Source organism: Anomaloglossus baeobatrachus, chromosome 1 (assembly GCF_048569485.1).
Source record: "Anomaloglossus baeobatrachus isolate aAnoBae1 chromosome 1, aAnoBae1.hap1, whole genome shotgun sequence".
Taxonomy (NCBI): Eukaryota; Metazoa; Chordata; class Amphibia; order Anura; family Aromobatidae; genus Anomaloglossus; species Anomaloglossus baeobatrachus.
The window spans coordinates 366185763-366199345 of record NC_134353.1 but is presented as its reverse complement, the minus strand read 5'-3'; the positions used below and the strand labels follow the sequence as shown (position 1 = coordinate 366199345).

Sequence of the window (13583 nt, the reverse complement as noted above, 5' to 3'; positions counted from 1 at the left end):
GTGATACAGTGACAAAATTAGCTGTACAATGATGGAAGGATACACGATGACAGGATTTGTTGGCCAAGGATGGAGGGAAACATGGTGAGAGGAGGGCTGCACAACAGATGGGGAAATCCCAGTAGCTAGAAGGACTTGGTTTGTAGGGGTGACCAACTTCATTGGTGGGCGTGGCGATCTTTTTTCCCATCCCCTGTACCCCCTGAGCATCTTATCCCCAAAATTTTGTGTATGTAGCTTATGGCATGAGTTCTATGCACACGAGAAAACAAAATGGCGGCGTCTAAGGTGATAGTCACAGCAATTGAGAGCAGAGGAGTGATCAAATTCTTCTTTCTGCAAGGAAAATCCGTGGAGGATATTCACGGTGATATGTCGCAGATTTTGGGGCATCAGTGCCCTTCATATTCCACAGTTAAGAACTAGATTGCCAAATATAAAAGGGGTCAATTCAGCAGCAACGGTGAGGAATGTCCTGGACGCCAGAGTGGTTGTTGTTCCGGAGATCATCGATGCTGTGCACAACCTCATACTGGAGAATCCACGAATTTCAGATAAAGCAATAACAGACATTATGAATATTTCGTGCGTGCGTGCCATTATCCATGAACATTTGGACATGAGGAAGCCATCTGCAAAGTGGGTGCCCAAATGTTTGACAGAGTAGCATGCGAGTGAAAACTTCCTGGTCCATATGTCAGCGTTTCAGGACTGATAAGAACTTCCATGATCGACTGGTCACTATGGATGAGACCTGGATTTATTTGTATGACCCTGAAAACAAGGAGCAGTCAAAAGAGCAGAGGCACAGTGGTTCTCCTCATCCAAAGAAGTTGAGGGGGGCAAAATTCAGCCACTAAGGTGATGACATATAGAGAAAAAGAAGTAGGCAAGAAGCACTCAGCTCACCAAATAGCTACTAATACATTTTGTGTTATTTTTTGTATTAGTAGCTATTTGGTGAGCTGAGTGCTTCTTGCCTACTTCTTTTTCTCTATATGCAATTGACTTGGTAGGCCTTGCACCCTCACCTTCTGACTTATTCCCTTCATAATCATAGCTGTGCAGCACTGTCTCTTTTTGTACTAAGGTGATGGCGTCTGTGTTCTGGGATAAGGAGGGCGTGCTGCTAGTGGACTACCTTCAAAAAGGTTCCACCGTTAATATAAGGTATTACATTGAACTTTTCAACCAATTGAAAGCAGGACTGAAGGCCAAAAGGCGCGACAAGCTGTCCAAAGGAATCTTGTTCCTGTAAGACAACGCCTCTGCTCACACTGCACAAGCGACCACGGCAAAACTGGCTGAGCTGGGCTTCCAGTTGGTTGACCACCCACCTTATTCACCAAATCTAGCTCCCTCCAACTATCATCTGTTTCTAAAGCTGAAGAAACACATCAAGGTACTAAATTTAACACCATTTCTGATGCTATGGCTGCTACGAATGCCTGGTATGAGGCACAACTGGAATCTTTCTTTTTGCTAGGCTTACAGAACCAGGAATACCGATGTAAGAAGTGTGTTGTCATCAGTGGAGAGTATGTGGAATAAATGTAAAGTTTCATCATCCTATTTCATTTCTTTCTGGGTAAAGCCAAAGACTTATCAGCAGCCCCTCGTACTAAAACTAACAAGACAAAATTTTGAAACAGTTTGACTTTTTTTATTATAGAAAACAAACTTTATATTTCAATAAAATTTTAATGTTTAAAAAAACAAAACAAAAACATTTTAGCATCATCATTCCAGTGGACCGTAACATATGGTACTTGCACCTTGCATTCTGTGGGGAGAAAAAAAATAAATTAAAAAATATTGCACAATGCTGTATACTATAAAGGCATCTTTACACAAGCCAACTAACTGAAGCTACAAAAGGTCCCACCCCCAATTCACTATTGTTAATGGTCACTGTGTAATTACACAGCCACAATTTGCGACCAACTGCATGGGATGATTTGTCAGGTGGGTGAAAGCCTGACAGATGATCCCATGTAAAATTATTCTTAATGTAGCTTTGTGCATTTACTTACTGTTCCATCATCTTCTCCCGGGCCTCCATGGCATCTTTAAGATATTAAAGCACATAAAAAAAAGTTTATATCCTCAGACCTATAGAAAGATGTGTGATCAGGGTTGCCACTAGAAATTTCAGGGCCCCATACTGGCAAAATTTCAGGGCCCCCTTGAGGCTCCACCCCAGCTCCGCCTTCACCCCTGCTCCGCCTGCACCCCACAAATCTTCCATAGTCTCACTGCCACTCTTGGAAAAAATTCACTTCTGCACTACAACCTCAATCACACATTAACCCTTTACACTGAACACCGTATCACACACGCTGCCATCAGATTTAGTTTTGGCCAAATGATTTTTGTAAGCCTAGCTCCACGACAAGGTAGACTCTTTTGGCAGGGCCCTACTCTATTCTAACTTTTTTTTTTCTTTTTAAAACTAACTTCTTTGGTATATATTTATTTTTGGTATATCTGTTTTTTTTTCTTTAAAAGGAAATGTGTCATACAGGTTTTTAACCTAATTGAAACCAAATTCTGATAATGCAGACTTGTGGATTTAGACCTGACAACCCCTTTAAAGGGAATCTGTCACCAGGTTTTTAACACCTAATCTAAGTGAAGCATAACGTAGGGGAAGAGATCCTGATTCCAGCGATTGTCACTTATTGAGCTGCTCAGTGTAGTTTTGATATCACAGGTTCATCAGCAAAAGATTACTACAGGACTACTTGGCATGCTACAGGTAGTCCAGCATATTCATGAGCTCTGTATAACTGCTAGATCTGCAGCAGTGAAAACATTGATTTTAAATCACAATGACAGCAAACAGCTCAGTAAGTGAAATCGCTGGAATCAGGATCTCTGTCTCTACATTATGCTGCTCTCAGATGGGGGAGAAAAAAAAAACCCGCTGACAGATTCACTTTAAGGCTCATTCAGCAGTCGGTGAAAACTGGTCTACACCTGGACAGTGCATGGTCTGGCCATGGGTCTCCTAACCTCAGCAGCTTCATAGCATATATACGAGGAGCCCACAGAGGGCTGCCAGCCCCCAGCGGAGCCCACAGAGGGCTGCCAGCCCCCAGCGGAGCCCACAGAGGGCTGCCAGCCCCCAGCGGAGCCCACAGAGGGCTGCCAGCCCCCAGCGGAGCCCACAGAGGGCTGCCAGCCCCCAGCGGAGCCCACAGAGGGCTGCCAGCCCCCAGCAGAGCCCACAGAGGGCTGCCAGCCCCCAGCAGAGCCCACAGAGGGCTGCCAGCCCCCAGCAGAGCCCACAGAGGGCTGCCAGCCCCCAGCAGAGCCCACAGAGGGCTGCCAGCCCCCAGCAGAGCCCACAGAGGGCTGCCAGCCCCCAGCAGAGCCCACAGAGGGCTGCCAGCCCCCAGCAGAGCCCACAGAGGGCTGCCAGCCCCCAGCAGAGCCCACAGAGGGCTGCCAGCCCCCAGCAGAGCCCACAGAGGGCTGCCAGCCCCCAGCAGAGCCCACAGAGGGCTGCCAGCCCCCAGCAGAGCCCACAGAGGGCTGCCAGCCCCCAGCAGAGCCCACAGAGGGCTGCCAGCCCCCAGCAGAGCCCACAGAGGGCTGCCAGCCCCCAGCAGAGCCCACAGAGGGCTGCCAGCCCCCAGCAGAGCCCACAGAGGGCTGCCAGCCCCCAGCAGAGCCCACAGAGGGCTGCCAGCCCCCAGCAGAGCCCACAGAGGGCTGCCAGCCCCCAGCAGAGCCCACAGAGGGCTGCCAGCCCCCAGCAGAGCCCACAGAGGGCTGCCAGCCCCCAGCAGAGCCCACAGAGGGCTGCCAGCACACTGTATTACAGGACATAGAGTGGACCTGTATTACAGTATGGTGCTGTGTATGAGCTGGATGCAGTTGGAAGACAGACACATACATATATACATAGACAACATACGTACGGGATCTTCAAGATTACTCATCTACACAGTGGTAGATGTGGAAGGGCCAGGGGGGAGCCCACAAAGGGCTGCCAGTCCCCACCAGAGCCCACAAAGGGCTGCCAGTCCCCACCAGAGCCCACAGAGGGCTGCCAGCCCCCACCGGAGCCCCCAGAGGGCTGCCAGCCCCCACCGGAGCCCCCAGAGGGCTGCCAGCCCCCACCGGAGCCCCCAGAGGGCTGCCAGCCCCCACCGGAGCCCCCAGAGGGCTGCCAGCCCCCACCGGAGCCCCCAGAGGGCTGCCAGCCCCCACCGGAGCCCCCAGAGGGCTGCCAGCCCCCAGCAGAGCCCCCAGAGGGCTGCCAGCCCCCAGCAGAGCCCCCAGAGGGCTGCCAGCCCCCAGCAGAGCCCCCAGAGGGCTGCCAGCCCCCAGCAGAGCCCACAGAGGGCTGCCAGCCCCCACCAGAGCCCACAGAGGGCTGCCAGCCCCCACCAGAGCCCACAGAGGGCTGCCAGCCCCCACCAGAGCCCACAGAGGGCTGCCAGCCCCCACCAGAGCCCACAGAGGGCTGCCAGCCCCCACCAGAGCCCACAGAGGGCTGCCAGCCCCCACCAGAGCCCACAGAGGGCTGCCAGCCCCCACCAGAGCCCACAGAGGGCTGCCAGCCCCCAGCAGAGCCCACAGAGGGCTGCCAGCCCCCAGCAGAGCCCACAGAGGGCTGCCAGCCCCCAGCAGAGCCCACAGAGGGCTGCCAGCCCCCAGCAGAGCCCACAGAGGGCTGCCAGCCCCCAGCAGAGCCCACAGAGGGCTGCCAGCCCCCAGCAGAGCCCACAGAGGGCTGCCAGCCCCCAGCAGAGCCCACAGAGGGCTGCCAGCCCCCAGCAGAGCCCACAGAGGGCTGCCAGCCCCCAGCAGAGCCCACAGAGGGCTGCCAGCCCCCAGCAGAGCCCACAGAGGGCTGCCAGCCCCCAGCAGAGCCCACAGAGGGCTGCCAGCCCCCAGCAGAGCCCACAGAGGGCTGCCAGCCCCCAGCAGAGCCCACAGAGGGCTGCCAGCACACTGTATTACAGGACATAGAGTGGACCTGTATTACAGTATGGTGCTGTGTATGAGCTGGATGCAGTTGGAAGACAGACACATACATACATACATAGACAACATACGTACGGGATCTTCAAGATTACTCATCTACACAGTGGTAGATGTGGAAGGGCCAGGGGGGAGCCCACAGAGGGCTGCCAGCCCCCAGTAGAGCCCACAAAGGGCTGCCAGTCCCCACCAGAGCCCACAGAGGGCTGCCAGCCCCCACCGGAGCCCCCAGAGGGCTGCCAGCCCCCACCGGAGCCCCCAGAGGGCTGCCAGCCCCCACCGGAGCCCCCAGAGGGCTGCCAGCCCCCACCGGAGCCCCCAGAGGGCTGCCAGCCCCCACCGGAGCCCCCAGAGGGCTGCCAGCCCCCACCGGAGCCCCCAGAGGGCTGCCAGCCCCCACCGGAGCCCCCAGAGGGCTGCCAGCCCCCACCGGAGCCCCCAGAGGGCTGCCAGCCCCCAGCAGAGCCCCCAGAGGGCTGCCAGCCCCCAGCAGAGCCCCCAGAGGGCTGCCAGCCCCCAGCAGAGCCCACAGAGGGCTGCCAGCCCCCAGCAGAGCCCACAGAGGGCTGCCAGCCCCCACCAGAGCCCACAGAGGGCTGCCAGCCCCCACCAGAGCCCACAGAGGGCTGCCAGCCCCCACCAGAGCCCACAGAGGGCTGCCAGCCCCCACCAGAGCCCACAGAGGGCTGCCAGCCCCCACCAGAGCCCACAGAGGGCTGCCAGCCCCCACCAGAGCCCACAGAGGGCTGCCAGCCCCCACCAGAGCCCACAGAGGGCTGCCAGCCCCCAGCAGAGCCCACAGAGGGCTGCCAGCCCCCAGCAGAGCCCACAGAGGGCTGCCAGCCCCCAGCAGAGCCCACAGAGGGCTGCCAGCCCCCAGCAGAGCCCACAGAGGGCTGCCAGCCCCCAGCAGAGCCCACAGAGGGCTGCCAGCCCCCAGCAGAGCCCACAGTGGGCTGCCAGCCCCCACCGGAGCCCACAGTGGGCTGCCAGCCCCCACCGGAGCCCACAGTGGGCTGCCAGCCCCCACCGGAGCCCACAGTGGGCTGCCAGCCCCCACCGGAGCCCACAGTGGGCTGCCAGCCCCCACCGGAGCCCACAGTGGGCTGCCAGCCCCCACCGGAGCCCACAGTGGGCTGCCAGCCCCCACCGGAGCCCACAGTGGGCTGCCAGCCCCCACCGGAGCCCACAGTGGGCTGCCAGCCCCCACCGGAGCCCACAGTGGGCTGCCAGCCCCCACCGGAGCCCACAGTGGGCTGCCAGCCCCCACCGGAGCCCACAGAGGGCTGCCAGCACACTGTATTACAGGACATAGAGTGGACCTGTATTACAGTATGGTGCTGTGTATGAGCTGGATGCAGTTGGAAGACAGACACATACATATATACATAGACAACATACGTACGGGATCTTCAAGATTACTCATCTACACAGTGGTACCAGAAGATGGAAGGCGTCCGTCGATGGTAACGTCAGCACTACCTGCATTGCTTGGATACCTAATTGAAAGAAACAAATAGGCAAAACATTCTGTTTTACAATTGGGGAAGATACAGGGGCATACACATACTGGAGGGGGCTGCACACACTGCCCCACACTCTGGCAGGGCCAGGGGGGAGCCCACAGAGGGCTGCCAGCCCCCGGCAGAGCCCACAGAGGGCTGCCAGCCCCCGGCAGAGCCCACAGAGGGCTGCCAGCCCCCGGCAGAGCCCACAGAGGGCTGCCAGCCCCCGGCAGAGCCCACAGAGGGCTGCCAGCCCCCGGCAGAGCCCACAGAGGGCTGCCAGCCCCCGGCAGAGCCCACAGAGGGCTGCCAGCCCCCGGCAGAGCCCACAGAGGGCTGCCAGCCCCCGGCAGAGCCCACAGAGGGCTGCCAGCCCCCGGCAGAGCCCACAGAGGGCTGCCAGCCCCCGGCAGAGCCCACAGAGGGCTGCCAGCCCCCGGCAGAGCCCACAGAGGGCTGCCAGCCCCCACCAGAGCCCACAGAGGGCTGCCAGCCCCCACCAGAGCCCACAGAGGGCTGCCAGCCCCCACCAGAGCCCACAGAGGGCTGCCAGCCCCCAGCAGAGCCCACAGAGGGCTGCCAGCCCCCAGCAGAGCCCACAGAGGGCTGCCAGCCCCCAGCAGAGCCCACAGAGGGCTGCCAGCCCCCAGCAGAGCCCACAGAGGGCTGCCAGCCCCCAGCAGAGCCCACAGAGGGCTGCCAGCCCCCAGCAGAGCCCACAGAGGGCTGCCAGCCCCCAGCAGAGCCCACAGAGGGCTGCCAGCCCCCAGCAGAGCCCACAGAGGGCTGCCAGCCCCCAGCAGAGCCCACAGAGGGCTGCCAGCCCCCAGCAGAGCCCACAGAGGGCTGCCAGCCCCCAGCAGAGCCCACAGAGGGCTGCCAGCACACTGTATTACAGGACATAGAGTGGACCTGTATTACAGTATGGTGCTGTGTATGAGCTGGATGCAGTTGGAAGACAGACACATACATATATACATAGACAACATACGTACGGGATCTTCAAGATTACTCATCTACACAGTGGTAGATGTGGAAGGGCCAGGGGGGAGCCCACAGAGGGCTGCCAGCCCCCAGTAGAGCCCACAAAGGGCTGCCAGTCCCCACCAGAGCCCACAGAGGGCTGCCAGCCCCCACCGGAGCCCACAGAGGGCTGCCAGCCCCCACCGGAGCCCACAGAGGGCTGCCAGCCCCCACCGGAGCCCACAGAGGGCTGCCAGCCCCCACCGGAGCCCCCAGAGGGCTGCCAGCCCCCACCGGAGCCCCCAGAGGGCTGCCAGCCCCCAGCAGAGCCCCCAGAGGGCTGCCAGCCCCCAGCAGAGCCCCCAGAGGGCTGCCAGCCCCCAGCAGAGCCCCCAGAGGGCTGCCAGCCCCCAGCAGAGCCCCCAGAGGGCTGCCAGCCCCCAGCAGAGCCCCCAGAGGGCTGCCAGCCCCCAGCAGAGCCCCCAGAGGGCTGCCAGCCCCCAGCAGAGCCCCCAGAGGGCTGCCAGCCCCCAGCAGAGCCCCCAGAGGGCTGCCAGCCCCCAGCAGAGCCCACAGAGGGCTGCCAGCCCCCAGCAGAGCCCACAGAGGGCTGCCAGCCCCCAGCAGAGCCCACAGAGGGCTGCCAGCCCCCAGCAGAGCCCACAGTGGGCTGCCAACCCCCACCGGAGCCCACAGTGGGCTGCCAGCCCCCACCGGAGCCCACAGTGGGCTGCCAGCCCCCACCGGAGCCCACAGTGGGCTGCCAGCCCCCACCGGAGCCCACAGTGGGCTGCCAGCCCCCACCGGAGCCCACAGTGGGCTGCCAGCCCCCACCGGAGCCCACAGAGGGCTGCCAGCCCCCACCGGAGCCCACAGAGGGCTGCCAGCACACTGTATTACAGGACATAGAGTGGACCTGTATTACAGTATGGTGCTGTGTATGAGCTGGATGCAGTTGGAAGACAGACACATACATATATACATAGACAACATACGTACGGGATCTTCAAGATTACTCATCTACACAGTGGTACCAGAAGATGGAAGGCGTCCGTCGATGGTAACGTCAGCACTACCTGCATTGCTTGGATACCTAATTGAAAGAAACAAATAGGCAAAACATTCTGTTTTACAATTGGGGAAGATACAGGGGCATACACATACTGGAGGGGGCTGCACACACTGCCCCACACTCTGGCAGGGCCAGGGGGGAGCCCACAGAGGGCTGCCAGCCCCCGGCGGAGCCCACAGAGGGCTGCCAGCCCCCGGCGGAGCCCACAGAGGGCTGCCAGCCCCCGGCGGAGCCCACAGAGGGCTGCCAGCCCCCGGCGGAGCCCACAGAGGGCTGCCAGCCCCCGGCAGAGCCCACAGAGGGCTGCCAGCCCCCGGCAGAGCCCACAGAGGGCTGCCAGCCCCCGGCAGAGCCCACAGAGGGCTGCCAGCCCCCGGCAGAGCCCACAGAGGGCTGCCAGCCCCCGGCAGAGCCCACAGAGGGCTGCCAGCCCCCGGCAGAGCCCACAGAGGGCTGCCAGCCCCCGGCAGAGCCCACAGAGGGCTGCCAGCCCCCGGCAGAGCCCACAGAGGGCTGCCAGCCCCCGGCAGAGCCCACAGAGGGCTGCCAGCCCCCGGCAGAGCCCACAGAGGGCTGCCAGCCCCCGGCAGAGCCCACAGAGGGCTGCCAGCCCCCGGCAGAGCCCACAGAGGGCTGCCAGCCCCCGGCAGAGCCCACAGAGGGCTGCCAGCCCCCAGCAGAGCCCACAGAGGGCTGCCAGCCCCCAGCAGAGCCCACAGAGGGCTGCCAGCCCCCAGCAGAGCCCACAGAGGGCTGCCAGCCCACAGCAGAGCCCACAGAGGGCTGCCAGCCCCCAGCAGAGCCCACAGAGGGCTGCCAGCCCCCAGCAGAGCCCACAGAGGGCTGCCAGCCCCCAGCAGAGCCCACAGAGGGCTGCCAGCCCCCAGCAGAGCCCACAGAGGGCTGCCAGCCCCCAGCAGAGCCCACAGAGGGCTGCCAGCCCCCAGCAGAGCCCACAGAGGGCTGCCAGCCCCCAGCAGAGCCCACAGAGGGCTGTCAGCCCCCAGCAGAGCCCACAGAGGGCTGCCAGCCCCCAGCAGAGCCCACAGAGGGCTGCCAGCCCCCAGCAGAGCCCACAGAGGGCTGCCAGCCCCCAGCAGAGCCCACAGAGGGCTGCCAGCCCCCAGCAGAGCCCAGAGGGCTGCCAGCCCCCAGCAGAGCCCACAGAGGGCTGCCAGCCCCCAGCAGAGCCCACAGAGGGCTGCCAGCCCCCAGCAGAGCCCACAGAGGGCTGCCAGCCCCCAGCAGAGCCCACAGAGGGCTGCCAGCCCCCACCAGAGCCCACAGAGGGCTGCCAGCCCCCACCAGAGCCCACAGAGGGCTGCCAGCCCCCACCAGAGCCCACAGAGGGCTGCCAGCCCCCACCAGAGCCCACAGAGGGCTGCCAGCCCCCACCAGAGCCCACAGAGGGCTGCCAGCCCCCACCAGAGCCCACAGAGGGCTGCCAGCCCCCACCAGAGCCCACAGAGGGCTGCCAGCCCCCACCAGAGCCCACAGAGGGCTGCCAGCCCCCAGCAGAGCCCACAGAGGGCTGCCAGCCCCCAGCAGAGCCCACAGAGGGCTGCCAGCCCCCAGCAGAGCCCACAGAGGGCTGCCAGCCCCCAGCAGAGCCCACAGTGGGCTGCCAACCCCCACCGGAGCCCACAGTGGGCTGCCAGCCCCCACCGGAGCCCACAGTGGGCTGCCAGCCCCCACCGGAGCCCACAGTGGGCTGCCAGCCCCCACCGGAGCCCACAGTGGGCTGCCAGCCCCCACCGGAGCCCACAGAGGGCTGCCAGCACACTGTATTACAGGACATAGAGTGGACCTGTATTACAGTATGGTGCTGTGTATGAGCTGGATGCAGTTGGAAGACAGACACATACATATATACATAGACAACATACGTACGGGATCTTCAAGATTACTCATCTACACAGTGGTACCAGAAGATGGAAGGCGTCCGTCGATGGTAACGTCAGCACTACCTGCATTGCTTGGATACCTAATTGAAAGAAACAAATAGGCAAAACATTCTGTTTTACAATTGGGGAAGATACAGGGGCATACACATACTGGAGGGGGCTGCACACACTGCCCCACACTCTGGCAGGGCCAGGGGGGAGCCCACAGAGGGCTGCCAGCCCCCAGCAGAGCCCACAGAGGGCTGCCAGCCCCCAGCAGAGCCCACAGAGGGCTGCCAGCCCCCAGCAGAGCCCACAGAGGGCTGCCAGCCCACAGCAGAGCCCACAGAGGGCTGCCAGCCCCCAGCAGAGCCCACAGAGGGCTGCCAGCCCCCAGCAGAGCCCACAGAGGGCTGCCAGCCCCCAGCAGAGCCCACAGAGGGCTGCCAGCCCCCAGCAGAGCCCACAGAGGGCTGCCAGCCCCCAGCAGAGCCCACAGAGGGCTGCCAGCCCCCAGCAGAGCCCACAGAGGGCTGCCAGCCCCCAGCAGAGCCCACAGAGGGCTGCCAGCCCCCAGCAGAGCCCACAGAGGGCTGCCAGCCCCCAGCAGAGCCCACAGAGGGCTGCCAGCCCCCAGCAGAGCCCACAGAGGGCTGTCAGCCCCCAGCAGAGCCCACAGAGGGCTGCCAGCCCCCAGCAGAGCCCACAGAGGGCTGCCAGCCCCCAGCAGAGCCCACAGAGGGCTGCCAGCCCCCAGCAGAGCCCAGAGGGCTGCCAGCCCCCAGCAGAGCCCACAGAGGGCTGCCAGCCCCCAGCAGAGCCCACAGAGGGCTGCCAGCCCCCAGCAGAGCCCACAGAGGGCTGCCAGCCCCCACCAGAGCCCACAGAGGGCTGCCAGCCCCCACCAGAGCCCACAGAGGGCTGCCAGCCCCCACCAGAGCCCACAGAGGGCTGCCAGCCCCCACCAGAGCCCACAGAGGGCTGCCAGCCCCCACCAGAGCCCACAGAGGGCTGCCAGCCCCCGGCGGAGCCCACAGAGGGCTGCCAGCCCCCGGCGGAGCCCACAGAGGGCTGCCAGCCCCCGGCGGAGCCCACAGAGGGCTGCCAGCCCCCGGCGGAGCCCACAGAGGGCTGCCAGCCCCCGGCAGAGCCCACAGAGGGCTGCCAGCCCCCGGCAGAGCCCACAGAGGGCTGCCAGCCCCCGGCAGAGCCCACAGAGGGCTGCCAGCCCCCGGCAGAGCCCACAGAGGGCTGCCAGCCCCCGGCAGAGCCCACAGAGGGCTGCCAGCCCCCGGCAGAGCCCACAGAGGGCTGCCAGCCCCCGGCAGAGCCCACAGAGGGCTGCCAGCCCCCGGCAGAGCCCACAGAGGGCTGCCAGCCCCCGGCAGAGCCCACAGAGGGCTGCCAGCCCCCGGCAGAGCCCACAGAGGGCTGCCAGCCCCCGGCAGAGCCCACAGAGGGCTGCCAGCCCCCGGCAGAGCCCACAGAGGGCTGCCAGCCCCCGGCAGAGCCCACAGAGGGCTGCCAGCCCCCGGCAGAGCCCACAGAGGGCTGCCAGCCCCCAGCAGAGCCCACAGAGGGCTGCCAGCCCCCAGCAGAGCCCACAGAGGGCTGCCAGCCCCCAGCAGAGCCCACAGAGGGCTGCCAGCCCCCAGCAGAGCCCACAGAGGGCTGCCAGCCCACAGCAGAGCCCACAGAGGGCTGCCAGCCCCCAGCAGAGCCCACAGAGGGCTGCCAGCCCCCAGCAGAGCCCACAGAGGGCTGCCAGCCCCCAGCAGAGCCCACAGAGGGCTGCCAGCCCCCAGCAGAGCCCACAGAGGGCTGCCAGCCCCCAGCAGAGCCCACAGAGGGCTGCCAGCCCCCAGCAGAGCCCACAGAGGGCTGCCAGCCCCCAGCAGAGCCCACAGAGGGCTGCCAGCCCCCAGCAGAGCCCACAGAGGGCTGCCAGCCCCCAGCAGAGCCCACAGAGGGCTGTCAGCCCCCAGCAGAGCCCACAGAGGGCTGCCAGCCCCCAGCAGAGCCCACAGAGGGCTGCCAGCCCCCAGCAGAGCCCACAGAGGGCTGCCAGCCCCCAGCAGAGCCCACAGAGGGCTGCCAGCCCCCAGCAGAGCCCAGAGGGCTGCCAGCCCCCAGCAGAGCCCACAGAGGGCTGCCAGCCCCCAGCAGAGCCCACAGAGGGCTGCCAGCCCCCAGCAGAGCCCACAGAGGGCTGCCAGCCCCCAGCAGAGCCCACAGAGGGCTGCCAGCCCCCACCAGAGCCCACAGAGGGCTGCCAGCCCCCACCAGAGCCCACAGAGGGCTGCCAGCCCCCACCAGAGCCCACAGAGGGCTGCCAGCCCCCACCAGAGCCCACAGAGGGCTGCCAGCCCCCACCAGAGCCCACAGAGGGCTGCCAGCCCCCACCAGAGCCCACAGAGGGCTGCCAGCCCCCACCAGAGCCCACAGAGGGCTGCCAGCCCCCACCAGAGCCCACAGAGGGCTGCCAGCCCCCAGCAGAGCCCACAGAGGGCTGCCAGCCCCCAGCAGAGCCCACAGAGGGCTGCCAGCCCCCAGCAGAGCCCACAGAGGGCTGCCAGCCCCCAGCAGAGCCCACAGTGGGCTGCCAACCCCCACCGGAGCCCACAGTGGGCTGCCAGCCCCCACCGGAGCCCACAGTGGGCTGCCAGCCCCCACCGGAGCCCACAGTGGGCTGCCAGCCCCCACCGGAGCCCACAGTGGGCTGCCAGCCCCCACCGGAGCCCACAGAGGGCTGCCAGCACACTGTATTACAGGACATAGAGTGGACCTGTATTACAGTATGGTGCTGTGTATGAGCTGGATGCAGTTGGAAGACAGACACATACATATATACATAGACAACATACGTACGGGATCTTCAAGATTACTCATCTACACAGTGGTACCAGAAGATGGAAGGCGTCCGTCGATGGTAACGTCAGCACTACCTGCATTGCTTGGATACCTAATTGAAAGAAACAAATAGGCAAAACATTCTGTTTTACAATTGGGGAAGATACAGGGGCATACACATACTGGAGGGGGCTGCACACACTGCCCCACACTCTGGCAGGGCCAGGGGGGAGCCCACAGAGGGCTGCCAGCCCCCAGCAGAGCCCACAGAGGGCTGCCAGCCCCCAGCAGAGCCCACAGAGGGCTGCCAGCCCC

The 13583-nt window shown here is 63.5% G+C and overlaps 1 long non-coding RNA gene across 1 annotated transcript; it reads right to left on the bottom strand.

Moving 5' to 3' along the window:
* Window positions 1–1641: 1641 nt before the first annotated feature.
* Window positions 1642–3131, bottom strand: LOC142293113 (uncharacterized). Its single transcript, XR_012751124.1, has 2 exons — window positions 2034–3131; window positions 1642–1783 (listed from the first exon to the last, which is right to left on the bottom strand). It is a non-coding gene; the product is annotated as an uncharacterized LOC142293113 (long non-coding RNA).
* Window positions 3132–13583: the final 10452 nt, after the last annotated feature.